We start from the raw sequence: 15,252 nt of genomic DNA, 5'->3' as shown, positions 1-15,252 counted from the left end.
GTGGTATCAGCTGGTGCTCTTCATAGATGACAAACAGAAGCAATTCCTCTTTTAATGAGTTTGAAAGTGTTATGAGATTGAGGATGAAGGTTTAAAGTTGTTGATTAGGCAAACTAAGCTGTCTTTTTTCTAACTACTCTGTATGGATGGCTGATTTTCCAAAGGCTAACTTTCAACAGAGATTCTTCAGGCTACTAAAACTCTTTTATTAAAAAACAACAAACAAATCCCTGCTATTTAAAGAAAATTATATCTAGGGGGAGTATGTTATTTGTGATTTATGAAGTTGAAATTTATGATGATAAATCAGTTGTAGCTGCCTTTCTACAAAACTTTAAATTGAAGTTTTAACATGGTGAAGACTTCAAATAAGATATTAATATTTTCTATCCATTTTGTTTTGAAAAATGTATTTGCAAAAGGAAATAGCGATAACACAATAGTATTTTAGCTAAGCAAAAAAAGTGCATGTTGTCACTGAGCTCATCTGGAAACTTTCCAGGAGGTCCTGAGTCTCCGGGAATTGTGGGCAAATTGCGTCAGAGTTGGGTATGAAGAAGTCAGTGTCAGACCTCACAGAGCTTCTAAGCACCTTCTAAGCACCTCTGGAGGCAGCTTGACCTACAAATATCCATTCTCCTTGGCTGATTTTACTGAGGCTGCATGAACTGAGGTGCTGCCACACCCTTGTCATACTGCAAACCAGTAGATGGACAAAGGAAAGAAAAATAAGAATTAGAAAGAGGCATTTGAGCAAGATGTTCTTCACTGTCAATTGAGGGGGGGAAACTGTATGATGTAAAGAAGCTCCCGGGTCAGGGATAGGCAGATGCTCTTTTAGGCTGGTTATCTGTTCACAAGAAATGAGGTCTACATTATGTCAATGGGAGTGTACATTTACCATGTAGTGGGGAGGGTGGTAAAGAGTAAAATTGCCTTCAGATACTTTAGAGGAAATAAGTAAGCTCTAGCACCAAGTGGAAACCATTCTCTTCCCACATTATCTCTTTCTGTCACCCACCTTCCTCCATCCATCAAATTAGAGAAATGATTCAGCCTATTTTAGTGCATAATAGAGTATTCTGTTGGAAATGAACCACATAGAAGAGATAGCTGAAAACTTGAGACTATAGCATACCCCTCACCTTGGTGGAAATTTTGTGGAAAAAAAAAAGGCTATCAACGAGGCTGTGAAAATTTCAAAACACAAGATAGGACCTAGGAAAATTAAGATTCTATAAAAACTTTAATATATAATTTAACTATCTATGGTAGGTTTTTAATTGATATTGAATAGATTTATATATTAATTTTGGAGAAATTTGTTTTTCTATAATGTTTTTTCCAATCCAAGAACATAATATGCATCTTTCCATTTCTTCATATCCTATTTTGTGTCTTTAAATAAGATATAAAATTTTTGTCATATAGATGTTCATAGAAAATTCTTGTTAAACTTACTCCTAGGTGTTTTTTCTTGTTGTTGTCCTTAAGAATAGATATTCTCTTTTCCATTTCTCAGTGACTATTGTGAAACAGGGAAAATTTGTTGATTAAAAAAAAATTATCTTGTACATAGCCACCTGAGAAAGTCACATAAATTCTCTCTTTTTTTAAAATACAGTCTTATCAACAAAGGGATTAACCTTGTTTTCCAATGATTTTTACATGGCATTTAATTTTTCTAAAATGTGTATGGCATTTGTGAGCATCTGCAAGACAGTGAATAATAGTGATCATCCCTCTCTGATTCTTGGTATTAAGGAAAATGATTTCAGTTTTTTATTGTTTACAACGTTGTCTGCTGTTGAAGTCTAATAAATAGCTTTTATTAGTTTTAAGTAGTTTCCATTTTGCTTACTGTCTGTATTAGAAATGGTCTGATTCTGAGTATCTTTTTCCAAATTTATTGATATCACATGGTATTTCTCCTGTAATTTCTTGATATACTTTATTATGTCAATAGATTTTTAGTTGTTGGATCTCCCATCACTTTCTGGAATAAGTTCTATTTGGTTATTATGTATTTTCTTTGCATGCATTGATGGATCCTATTTCATAGTATTGTATTAAGAAGATCACATAAAATAGGTCTAAAATAAGTATTTTTAAGTGATCCAAGTTAGAACCTCTTTGTCAGCTTTACATGTAAATGTGTAAGTATTTGAAGTTGTGTCTGCCATGGCTTTCCTTCCCACTGCCACTGGTGAAACCCTATCTGTTCCTTGAGGCTCATCTCAGTGGCATTTCATCTGTTAAACCTCTCCTTTGTCTTGGTCCCTACTGCATGAAATCACTTTTCTTTTTTTTAAGATATTATTTATTTATTTATTTTTTAAGATTTTTTATTTATTTATTTGAGAGAGAGAATGAGAGAGAGAGAGAGAGCACAAGAGGGGGGAGTGGGAGAGGGAGAAGCAGACTCCCTGCTGAGCAGGGAGCCCGATGCGGGACTCAATCCCAGGACTCCAGGATCATGACCTGAGCCGAAGGCAGTCGCTTAACCAACTGAGCCACCCAGGCGCCCGGGATATTATTTATTTATTTGACAGAGAGAGACACAGCGAGAGAGGAAACACAAGCAGGGGGAGTGGGAGAGGGAGAAGCAGGCTTCCCGCACAGCAGGGAGCCCGATGCGGGGCTCGATCCCAGGACCCTGAGATCATGACCCAACCGAAGGCAGATGCTTAACGATTGAGCCACCCAGGCGCCCCATGAAATCACTTCTTATGTCAAAACTTTGCAACATGTTGTGGTGTCAAAACATAATTTTCAAAAACTTAACATGACACTTACATAAGTATATGGTGAGCCCTTGTCGAAGATTTATTTAACTCATTAATGAAGGAGTAGGCAGGATAATAAATTGGTTCACAGGGCTTTTAAAGAACAGGGAATTCTATAGTTTGTTGACGATGGCAAACTAAATAAATTGGCTAAGTTAGAGATGAAATGGTCAATACCCTAAAGGGCAATAAAGTCATGTTATTTAGGGTTATTTTTTCCACTGAACAGAAATCACTTGCATCTCTGCTGGACAAAAATCTACAAGTTTTTACATAACTTCATAGAATTAATATTAACTAGCAAGTCAAAGAAAGGTACATTCTCCCAGTGAAATAAATAATCCTTGGGTGGGTCTGTGAGATCATGTTCAACTATGACATTGAAAGGCTATACAGCCTTCCTTTTGCCAAATTTCTGTTTTGGATACTTTTTTCTTAACAGTAGTAAGTTGTACTTGATGTTTCAATTATTTGTATGTGTGACCTATGGTAGCATGGTGTAGGGGGAAATGCATGGGTTTTGAATATGTTATACAATGTAAGGTTTGAATCTTGACTCTGCAAGCCCATCCTTTACCCATATATGGTTTGTGCTGTTGGGGAAGGGGTTTGGGACAGCTGGGATGCATAATAAAAATAGATTTCGGGCTTGGGAGCATGAGGAGAAAGCACAGTTGGCACATGTCTGGCATTCTCATATGGTGACAGCTCAGTAGGACCCGATTTCAGCAGCTTAAGGCTACAGATGGGGTCACAAGGATGCCAGCAAGCCAAAGTTCCTGTTTTTGCCTTCAGCTGCCCATGTAGGACTTTCCATACCCTTATGGAGAGACCCTCCCCTCTAATATTTCTGGGTTTCCCCCAAAGGGATGCCCATTTGGTCACAAATCAATATACAGCCACAATAACCCCAACCTATTCTCCTCCCTTGGTGGTGTTTGCTCTTTCTGATGCCCTTTGGAGCCCCTTATGGCCATGAAGAATGTTGGAGAATGTAGAAACCAAGGGAACTTTCTTCTGATGTTCCCAAAGCCAGTAAGCTGCCTTTTCTACCACTTCCAGCTACTTGCCCTCCTTTCCTCCTATAACCGAGTATCTTAACAGGGCAGGTCTTCTGACGAAATAGAGTTTGGGGAGATTTCTTTCACCTAAGGATTGTGTACCTGGAATCACACGCATGTGAGCTCTTGCTTTGGTGTGAGGGAGAATGTTTTATTTTATTTTTTTAAGTTTTTAAAAAGATTTTATTTATTTGATTGAGAGAGAGAGAGTGAGAGAGAGAGAGCACAAGATGGGGTAGAGTCTGAGGGACAAGCAGACTCCCCTCTGAGCAGGGTGCCCCATGCGGGACTCGATCCCGGGACTCCAGGATCATGACCTGAGCCCAAGACAGACACTTAACTGACTGAGCCACCCAGGCGCCCTTTAAACAACTATTATTCAGTTGCTATTTGAGGGCTAATTGGTACCAGTTACTATGAGTAAAGATGCAAAGGAACATTCCTGGCCCTTAAGATCTAGTTCAAACTATCTAGTTTAAGTAGGATAAACACACTAAAAGGTCAAATAATTTTGCAAAAAAAAAAGTGATTGTAGGATGTAAACGCAGCAGCCCAAGGCATTTGTTGTGAAGCTTTCAGAGGTGAGTAGGGATCACATTCCTAGGTCGTTAGAGACCACACCCAAATTTTAGGATGTTTTTCTCCCCAGGGAGAGAATTTGACTATGGTTTATATACTCTGTGAAGATGTTTTTTGTGCTTATGTACGAAATATCTAGGGGTTCATACTGAAATCTCCCTGCCTCCCTGGCAGTTTTTATTTTTATTTTTTTGTTTTTGTGTTTTGCCTGGCAAACATGTTGACTTGGAAAAACAATTCAAGCTTTCATTGTACCAGCATGAATGTGTGCCGTGTGCCCTGTCTGATCTGGTCAGTCTTTTCCTCCTGTCTTCAAAAATACAAGTATAGGGCGCCTGGGTGGCTCAGTTGGTTGGGCGACTGCCTTCGGCTCAGGTCATGATCCTGGAGTCCCGGGATTGAGTCCGGCATCGGGCTCCCTGCTCGGCAGGGAGTCTGCTTCTCCCTCTGACCCCCCCCCCCCATGTGCTCTCTCTCATTCTCTCTCAAATAAATAAATAAAAATCTTTAAAAAAAAAAAAAATACAAGTATAGGCTGAGCCGCGGGCTGAGGCAGCTCATGTCGGGGCGCGGGGCCGGAGCCTCTGCCCGGCTCCCTGTAGGCGCCGAGATGCCCAAGAAAGCTGGTGCGAAGAACAAGGGTGAGAACCAGAGCTAGGAACCAGAGAGACCACTTCCTCCCTTAGGTCCTGTGACGGTTGATGCGAAAGGCTGTGTCACCATAGCCATCCATGCCAAACCCGGGTCCAAACAAAACGCTCTAACAGACAGCGGAAGCTGTGAGCGTGGCCATAGCAGCTCCCCCCCCCCCCCCCCATCGTCGGAAGGAGAGGCTAATGCCGAGCTCTGTCGGTACCTTTCCAAAGTCTTGGAGCTCAGGAAGAGTGACGTGGTTTTGGATAAGGCTGGTAAATCTCGTGAAAAAGTGGTGAAGCTATTAGTGTCCACAACTGCAGAAGAGATCTTGGGAGAAATTAAAGCAGCAAGTTGAAAAAAAAAAATAAAAGCAAGTTATGAGAAGTACATCCTTGAGAAGCTTTTTAATTGCTATTCATGAAGAGGCTGTTAAGTAGGAAAATATATTTCAGTGCACTGAAGAACATGACTCAAAAAAGAAAGGAATTTTAAAAGTACTGTAGGTTCAATGTAGGTTCTGACATCCAAACAGTTTGGAACATGTTAGTCCGATTTCATCACATTACAAAATAACAGAGCTGGAAGAGATCTTCAAGACAACCTCAGTCAGCCCCTTTCATCCTGTGACAGGGCTTCCGCTATCCAGAAATTGAGAGACTTGTTCAGGATCACACTGTGTGGGATGGCAGCTAGAACCCAGGTTCCTGGACTCCTGGTTGGATGCAGTTTATCCTGATTCTAAGTGAAGATGTTTCCACAGCACTCTAGGGTTCTGAGGATTGCCTTCTCTAGAGTTTACAAGTGACAGAAGAAAACCTGTCACACTGCTTTGTGGTCTTACTTTATATTTTAAAAGGCTTATCTAAATACAAAAATGCTTTTTGTGTCTTTTGAAAACTCTATGGAGCATTTTGTGAAAAAGTAAATAAGAGTAATCAGGACTTGTAAAAAAAAAATACATGTGTAAAACTTCTTTAGCTAATTAGTCATTGCATTGCACTCTCATTAAAGAGAACAGATTTACAATCTTAAAAGTTAGTTATAAAATATGGGAGATAAAGATGTTGACGTGTAAGAGGTTTTTAGGGTGCAGGGGAACTCAAAATGTAGTTTTTGAAATATTAACCAGAAATTAGATCTGTTCTGAAGAAAGGTGTTTCTTTACTTTCAGAATTATTGAGTAGGATTGTTTAGGTTAGAAGACTGTATTTTTTTTTTAAATTATTTAAGACCTTTATTAACGGGTGCTTGCCATTTGTTGATTTTTTTTGAAAAAATCAAGTTGTAAACTTTTATTACAAATTAAAAATGAGGTTCTTAAAAATCTCAACTTGACCAGATATGAAACAATTTAGAAACCTTTAAAGGTGTATTGAGAAAAACCAGGTTTTTTTTTTAAAAAGCACGTTTGTCATTACCAAAAAGAAACATCTTTAGGTAAAAATAATAAAAACCCCATGCTGCATAGGTAATGCAGATAGTTCTATTTATCTGGTCAATGGGCAAAAAGCAAGCACTTATGTCTTCAGCTCCAATCTTTTGTTCATTTCTAATTGCTGGAATTTCATCTTCATTTCTTCATGTTGGATGACTAAACCGGATGATGGTAGAGATGGTAAGCCGGCATGGAAGACTGTATTTTTTGAAGAGAGGGTAAATCACTATTATCTTTTAAAGCCTTCCTATGCTACAGATTTGCTGTTGTGTAATAAGTCACGTCCCCTTTGTTTTATGATGAAATACTATGTAACGGGGAAACTAACAAAACAAAAAGGTAGGTGGCCTGGGCTTCACTTCATGTCAACTGAATTGGAATCTCTGGGGTAGGTCCTGTGCTTCCTATAGGTGATTTTAATGCACAGCTAGGGTAAAGAATCACCTCCCTACCCCAACTATACCATGAGATGACACTAAAGTTACTTAATTGTCTTGGAAATAATTGGGGTATTGCCGGCTCTTTATCATAGCATCTCATGGTTGTGTGACCCAGACATTAGTCCTTTACCATAGGTGGGTGGTAGAGTCAAGTAACAAGGTCCACACACAGAATTCTGATGAATGTTGAGTCCTTTACTTTAAGTTATAGATTCTGAAACAATTGCATTCTACCTGGTGATAGAGAATAAGTCTGATTTACCTTGTCCCTGAGCCTCATTCATAGGAGTGACTCTGGTGGGCATTTACTTATGGTAACTTCTGTTGTATAGAAACATTTTGATAGTCAAATATGTCTTTCTGTGTGTGTTGCTTTGACCTTTTTATTATAATTGAGCTTTCTTTGCCCCAAGATAATATTGACCTATACTTTCTAGTGGAACTTCTCATCATTTTTTAAATCTATATCTTAAATCCATGTGGAAAGTATTTGAAATAGTTTTAGTCTTCTACTTTCTTCGCTGAAAAGTTGGCCAATGTTCAGTGTCATTTATTGACATCTCTGTCCATTTCTCATTGATTTGAAAAGACACTGGCCATATTTTTTGGTTTATATATGAATTTTTCTTTCAGGCTTTCTATTCTATATTCTCAATCTTTTCTTGATTCCCATATTGTTGTTTCTGAATTTGAAGACAGTGTCTTTTGTGTTCAATCATTAAATAAGATGTTGACATGGAAAGCCCGAGATCATTATCACAAGGAGGTATTCATTTTTTCATTTCCTAAGATTTGGTAAAATCCTAATGAGTTTATAAATTTTGTAATGATATATAGTTTTTCTCATTTGATCAACTGATGTGATGAATTATATTATAATGCCCTAATAGGAAACCATTCTTGCATTTTTGGAATAAATCCAACTATGTCATTATGTATCATTCTTCTAACATTGGGCTGGATTTTATTTTTCTGAAACATTTTACCATATGATGGAATTTAAAAAATTATTTGACAAGACCCACCAATAACTGGTATTGGCAATTTCTGTAGAAAATGTGTTTTAAAGTTATCAGGAATAAGTGTGTAGTAAGGAAACAGAGGCAGTTGGCCTTAAAAAAGTGAAGAATAAAAATGAATCTCTAGTTTAATTCTTCTCAAAGCTTATAAATTTAGCTTGTATGTTGAAGGAGCAAAATATTTAAGGTGTAATCAAAAGTACTTTTATTCAAGTATCGTCCCTCATTCAAATCCATTCTGTGAAGATAGTTTCCTCTTTCTGGCTGAAATCTTGTGCCCAGGTATTGTCTTCTACTCCTATTTACTCCTATTCAGTCTCATTTCAGTGAATTAAATATCAAGAATCATGAAATAGTCAAAACTAAGTTAAACTTCTCTCCTACCTCAGTTCCAGCCTTTAGTTAGAGGGGTGGGATCTGGTGGGATTTTTTTTTTTTTCCCTCTTCACCAGCTCCTTTTCCCTAGTCTTTGCTTCCTAGCCTCAGCTTCTGATCCCTCTGGGTTTGGAATACAGAGAAAGAAGAAAAGGAGAAAAGATCTTACTTGATTGGCCATAATTTATGAGGACCTTGGCTTCTTATAGCCTTGGTGACATATATATTACATATTATATATATATTTTATTATGTTCAGTTAGCCAACGTATAGTACATCATTAGTTTTTGATGTAGTGTTCAACGATTCATTAGTTAGGTAAAACACCCAGTGCTTATCACAGCACGTGCCTTCCTTAATACCCATTGCCTTGGTGAATATTTAAAACTAACACTCACAGGAGGCTTTGTGGGTCTTCAGGGACCTTGTCCCCACCAAACACTAGCAACACCTTATCTGTAGTCCAGTAACTAATATACTTTCTTCAGGCAGTTATTTAAAATTCCTCCTTTAGTCTTTAAACTTCTGGCAGTACAAGTTTAGCTTTTTTGTGCTGAGGTCCTCTCTCCTCCAGGCAGCCCTCCTGGACAGGTTCTAACAGCTGATCATCTCTTGTCCAGGAGAAGCACTAATACCGGGATTACAGAATGAATGTTTGTGTCCCTTCAGAATTTGCATGTTGAAACCCTACCTACTCAATGTGGTTGTGGAGCCTTTGGGAGGTAATTAGGTTTAAACGAGGTCATAAGAGTGGAACCCCCATGATGGGATTAGAGCCCTTATAAGAGGAAACACCAGAGAGCTTGCTTCCTCTTCTCTTCAGCATGTGAGTATGAAGGTGCCATCTGCAAGGCAGAAAGAGGGCTCTCACCAGAACTGGGCCATCCTGGCACTTCAGGCTTGGATTTCCCAGCCCCCAGAGCTGTGAGAAGTTCATGTCTGTTGTTGAAGACACCCAGTTTATGGCATTTTGTTATCACAGCACAAGTTGACTGAGACACAGACTGTTCCAAATGCAGCTTATCATGCCTGCTCTGTCTTCAGAGCAGGGGCTCCAGCCACAGCCTCTCACTTTTAGCCTGGTGTCTGACACTTATCCGGGGACTCTACTGTGTGTCCCCAAACCCAAGGGTTAGATAACAAGTCTTCTTGAAGACTCCCTCAAGAGGTTTGAGGAGAGTGAAGGACCCACTTCCCCGGGTTAATAAACCACCAATAGTCCTTGCCAAAGAAGCTTTCTCACCATTTAGCTTCCCATTCTTTTCTAAAGTCTGAAGATGTTTGGTAAGCCAAGGGTTACAAAACTGGTTTTTTGTTACCTCTTTGAGAAGCCTTGTACAACCTGAATATTGCTTGGGTGTGACAATAATCGTTACCTGTCTCCCTGAGGTCTTAGTCAAAACAGATATAAGAATCCTATTTTAACATCCTGTTACACAAAAGAATATTTGTTCTATTACTTTGTATTAGGTGTTGGAGTAAGGATAGCCTGGAGACAAGAGAAGGACCAGTCAGTTAGGACATAGGCTTTGAAGCTCTGCCTAGTTCAGTGTAATCTTATCTGGACCGCATCAAAATCTGATGGTTTCAGCCTGCACTGAATCTGTTTTCTTTTTTCTTTCTTTCTTTTTAACCAGCCACAGTGTTCTCATTTCTTCTATTAGTTTTTGTCTGAATTTTTTTGAAACTCCCTCTAAAATTCATATATCCAATTCACTTTCCTTCTGGTGAGTTTTCTGCCTATTAATGTATCCCATTTTACCTGTTATCTAAATCCAGGTTTTCCATGTGCTTTCTAGATTACTATTCCTGAGAGAGAAGCCATAAAAACAATGTTATGTAATCTCATTGATTTGGTGAATGTTGCATATATGCTAAACCTGTATTTTGGTGACTGATAAGGCATAAAGCATATCAAAGGGTTTGAGAAGTCCTGCAGTACAGAAATCATTTTCATCTTTAAAGCCAAGCACTCCACAAACTTATTTGACTATAGACTGATACATCACTCACATTTTCATCTGAAGAGACTTGTGTTCTTCCTAGGATATACTTTGGAAAGGCTGATTTATACTCTACCACTTTGTTGCTTATGGCTTTGTTATGGCCTTGTCTTGTGTTACATGTGAACTCAAAGGGAAGTCAGGGATGATTGAGTGACCATACCTTCCTGTCAATTTATCCCCTTTGGATATCTGAGCTTTCTTTTAAATCACATTCTATTGATTTTTCCTTATAATCTTCTTTCATAGTTCCCATTTTAGAGTTTTATTAATCATAGAAATTTTCCATAAATATTTCTAATGGCATTATCAGAATGATAGTTTCCCCAATTTTTCCTTTATTCAGTACCTAGTACTCATTCTTTTAGGAAAGACACTTTTAATCATGCTTTTAGTAGATATGTAATATGTACTTATTTCAGAAAAATTAGAAAATACAGATAAGTGGGGCACCTGGCTGGCTCAGTTGGTGGAACATGCAATTCTTGATCTCAGGGTCATGAGTTCAAGCCCCACATTGGGCATAGAGCCTACTTAAAAAAAAAAAAATTAAAAAAGCAAAAGGATAAAAGAAAAAAAGAAAATACAGATAAGCAAAAGGGAAAATGATCACACATAATCTCATCTGACCTAGAGATAACTGTTTACCTTTTGGGATATATATTTGTAGATTATTTTCTGTGTATGCATAGAAGTCCCCTCTGTACCTATTATTTTAATGCACATATGTCTGTGTCAAATAGACATCTCTAAGACTTTTATAATGGCATAACATTCTAATAGATTTTCTAATTTAATTGATTCCCTACTTAGGTATGTTGGATTGCTTTCTAATCTTTCAATTACTGACAACTCTGTGGGGATTTAGGCAAAAAAATCTTCACCAAACATCTTTCATTATTTCCTTGGGTTCCGTTAATTGTAATTAATAGACTTTTAGATAAAAAAAATGCACAAAACTCAGTCTTTTGCTGTGTATTACTAAAATAACCTTTGTAGAAGGCAAACCAATTACTATCCCATTTAAATAATATTAACATATTTTAACGAGTTTCAGTTTTAATGCATATCCAGTACTTCCAAAAGTGTTATCTTTCTCCTGTTGTTAGCTCTTTGGTAAGATTTGGGATAAAATCAGTTCTGTGTGACTTAGGATAATTTAGTTAACCTTTCCAAACCTCCATTTTTCAGTATAATTAAGATAAAACTTTCTTAGAGGCTTATTGGGGGATTAATTGCACACCGAAAATGTCCAATTAAATACCCGATACATACATATAGTTAGAACTTAAAGGCATTCAGTAAATTATCTATATGTCAGGTTTTTTCCTGGTCAATTACCAAAGAATCATTAACTCTGTTTTGCTCAGACATACAGAGAACAGGCACTCTTTTAAGTGTTTTCACTGTCAGTGACAGACAAAATCATGCTCATCAGGAAGAATTCTAGCATGAGAGGTATTGCTTTAGTCATCACAATAGTGTTGATGTCTGGATTCTAGTTGCCTCCTGTAATGTTATGATATAATAAATATATATTTGGTTTTGTTCCCAGTTCCTGGCACAGATCTAAAACCTTTACTTCCTGAGTGTTAGTGGTGAGAGAAGCATCTTTTGTTATTCATAAGCCATTTTCATCATACCTGACTTTAATGAGGTGACAGTTGAAGGATGGGGGTTGGTTGCCAGAGGAACCAATCACGTGATTACACGGTTGAAACTTTGAGCTCCCACTCTGACCTCTGTGGGGGTGGGGAGCAGTGAGGATTGACTTCATCACCAATGGCCAATGATTTAATCAATCATGCTCATGTAATAAACCACCATAAAAGCCCTAAACAAAGGGAGAACTTTTGTGTTGGTGAACACATTTAGGTGCTGGGAGGGTGGAGTGCCTGGAGAGGACTTGGAAGCTCTGTACCACCCACCCCTTATACTTTGCCCTAGGCATCTCTTCCATCTGGCTGTTTCTGAGTTATATTTTTTGTAATAAGCCAATAATATAGTAAGTTAAGTGTTTTCATGAGTTCTGTGAGCCAATCTAGCAATTATTAAACCCAAGGAAGGGGTTGTGGGAACCTCTGCTTTATAGCCAGTTGGTCAAACGTAGAAGAGACTCAGACATGGAATTGGTATCTGAAGCGGTGGCAGTCTTGTGGGACTGAGCCCTTAACCTGTGGGATCTAAGCAAACTCTGAGTACTGTCAGAAATGAAGTAAATTGTAGGATACACAGTTGGTGTCTGGAAAGAATTGGAGAATTGCTTGGTGTGGAAAACCTATACAATTGGTGTCAGAAGTGTTGTGAGCAGCCAAATAGTCTTTTGTTTTACCTTCCATCTGGCTCCATGCCTCATGTGCAATGAGGTTCTGTTAGGTCTTTGTCACAGAATGAACATGTAAATAGAATAAATCAGGCTGAAATTAAAAATGCTATAATCAAGATGCAAATCCAAAAGGATGCCATGACAATGAGAATGGATGAAGCAGAGGAATGAATCAGTGATATAGAAGATAGAATTATGGAAAATAATGAAGCTGAAAAGAAGAGGGAAAGAAATGTATTGGATCAAAATGTAGACTTAGGGAACTCAGCAACTCCTTATAGCATAATAATGTTTGTATCATAGGAGTCCCAGAAGATGAATAGAGAAAAAGGAGCAGGAGGTTTATTTGAGCAAATTATACCTGAAAACTTCCCTAATCTGAGGAAGGAAACAGACATAAAAATCCAAGAAGCATAGAGAGCTCTTATTATATTCAACAAAAGCTGGCCATCACCAAAACATATCATAGTCAAATTCACAAAATACACAGACAAGGAGCAAGGGGAAAAAAGTTCTTAACCTACAAGGAAAGATAGATCAGGTTTGCAGCAAATCTGTCCACAGAAAGTTGGCAGGCCAGAAGAGAGTAGCATGATATGTTCAATGTGCTGAATGTGAAAAATTTGCAGCCAAGAATACTTTATACCACATTAATAAAAGGAAGGATATGAACCATATGATCATTTCAACAGATGCAGAAAATGCATTTGACAAAGTACAACATTGATTCATGATAAAAACCCTCAACAAAGTAGATTTACAAGGAACATACTTCAACATCATAAAGGCCATATATGAAAAATCCACAGCTAATATCATCCTCAATGGGGAAAAACTGAGAGCTTTTCTCCTATGGTCAGGAACACGACAGGGATGTCCACTCTCACCACTGTTACTTAACACAGTACTGGAAGTCCTAGACACAGCCATCAGACAACACAAAGAAATAAACAGCATCCAAATCGGCAAGGAAGAAGTCAAAGTTTCACTATTTGCAGACAACATGATACTCTATGTAGAAAACCCAAGACTCCACCAAAAAATTGCTGAAACTGATACATGAATTCAGCAAAATCACAGGCTATAAAATTGATGGAGAGAAATCTGTTGCATTTCTCTACACTGATAATGAAGCAGCAGGAAGAAAATTAAGGAATCAATCCCATTTACAGTTGCACCAAAAAACCATAAGATACCTAGGAATAAACCTAACTGAAGAGGTAAAATATCTGTACTCTGAAAACTATGAAACACTTATGAAAGAAACTGAAGATGACACAAAGAAATGGAAAGACATTCCATACTCATGGATCAGAAGAACAAATATTGTTAAAATGTCTATACTACCCAAAGCAATCTACATAAATCCCTATCAAAAAACCACCAGTATTTTTCACATAGCTAGAACAAGCAGCCCTAAAATTTGTATGGAACCACAAAAGACCCTGAATAGCCAAAGCAATCTTGAAAAAGAAAAGCAAAGCTGGAGGCACCATGATTCCAGACTTCAAGGTATATTACAAAGCTGTTATCAAGACAATATGGTACTGGTGCAAAAACAGACACATAAATCAACAGAACAGAATAGAAAACCCAGAAATGGACCCACAACTATGTGGTAACTAATCTTCAACAAAGCAGGAAAGAATATCCAATGGAAAAAAGACAGTCTCTTCAACAAATGATGTTGGAAAACTGGACAGCATCATGCAGAAGAATAAAACTGGATCACTTTCTTACACCATATACAAAAATAAATTCAAAATGGATGAAAGACTTAGATGTGAGATGGGAAACCAAAAAAATCCTAGAGGAGAGCACAGGCAGGAATCTCTTTGACATTGAGTGTACTAGCTTCTTACTGGACATGTTGCTGGAGGCAAGGGAAACAAAAGCAAAAATAAACTATTGGGACTTTATCAAGATAAAAACTTCTGCACAGCAAAGAAAACAATCAAGAAAACTAAAAAGCAGCTTATGGACAAGAAAACTAAAAAGCAGCTTATGGAATGGGAGAAGATATTTGCGAGTGACATATCTGATAAAGGGTTAGTATCCAAAATCTATAAAGAACTTATCAAACTCAAGACCCAGAAAACAAATAATCCAATTAAATAATGGGCAGAAAACATGAATAGACATTTTTCCAAAGAAGGCATAGAGATGGCTAACAGACACATGAGAAGATGCTGAACATCATTCATTATCAGGGAAATCCCAATCAAAACCATGATGACATAGCACCTCACACCTGTCAGAATTGCTAAAATTAACAACACAAGAAACAATAGATGTTGGTGAGAATGCAGAGAAAGGGGAACCTTTCTGCACGGTTGGTGGGAATGCAAACTGGTACAGCCGCTCTCTGAAATACTGTATGGAGGTTCCTCAAAAAGTTAAAAATAGAACTACCCTATCACCCAGCAATTGCGCTACTAGGTATTTATCTAACGGATACAAAAATACTGATTCAAAGTGGTACATGTACCCAGATGTTTATAACAGCATTATCAATAAGGGAGAGAGAGCCCAAGTGCCCATTGACTGATGAATGAATAAAGAAGATGTGGTACACACACACACACACACAC

The sequence above is a fragment of the Halichoerus grypus genome, chromosome 1, assembly GCF_964656455.1.
Source record: "Halichoerus grypus chromosome 1, mHalGry1.hap1.1, whole genome shotgun sequence".
In the NCBI taxonomy this organism is placed as follows: domain Eukaryota; kingdom Metazoa; phylum Chordata; class Mammalia; order Carnivora; family Phocidae; genus Halichoerus; species Halichoerus grypus.
Note: the sequence above shows the minus strand (reverse complement) of the source record.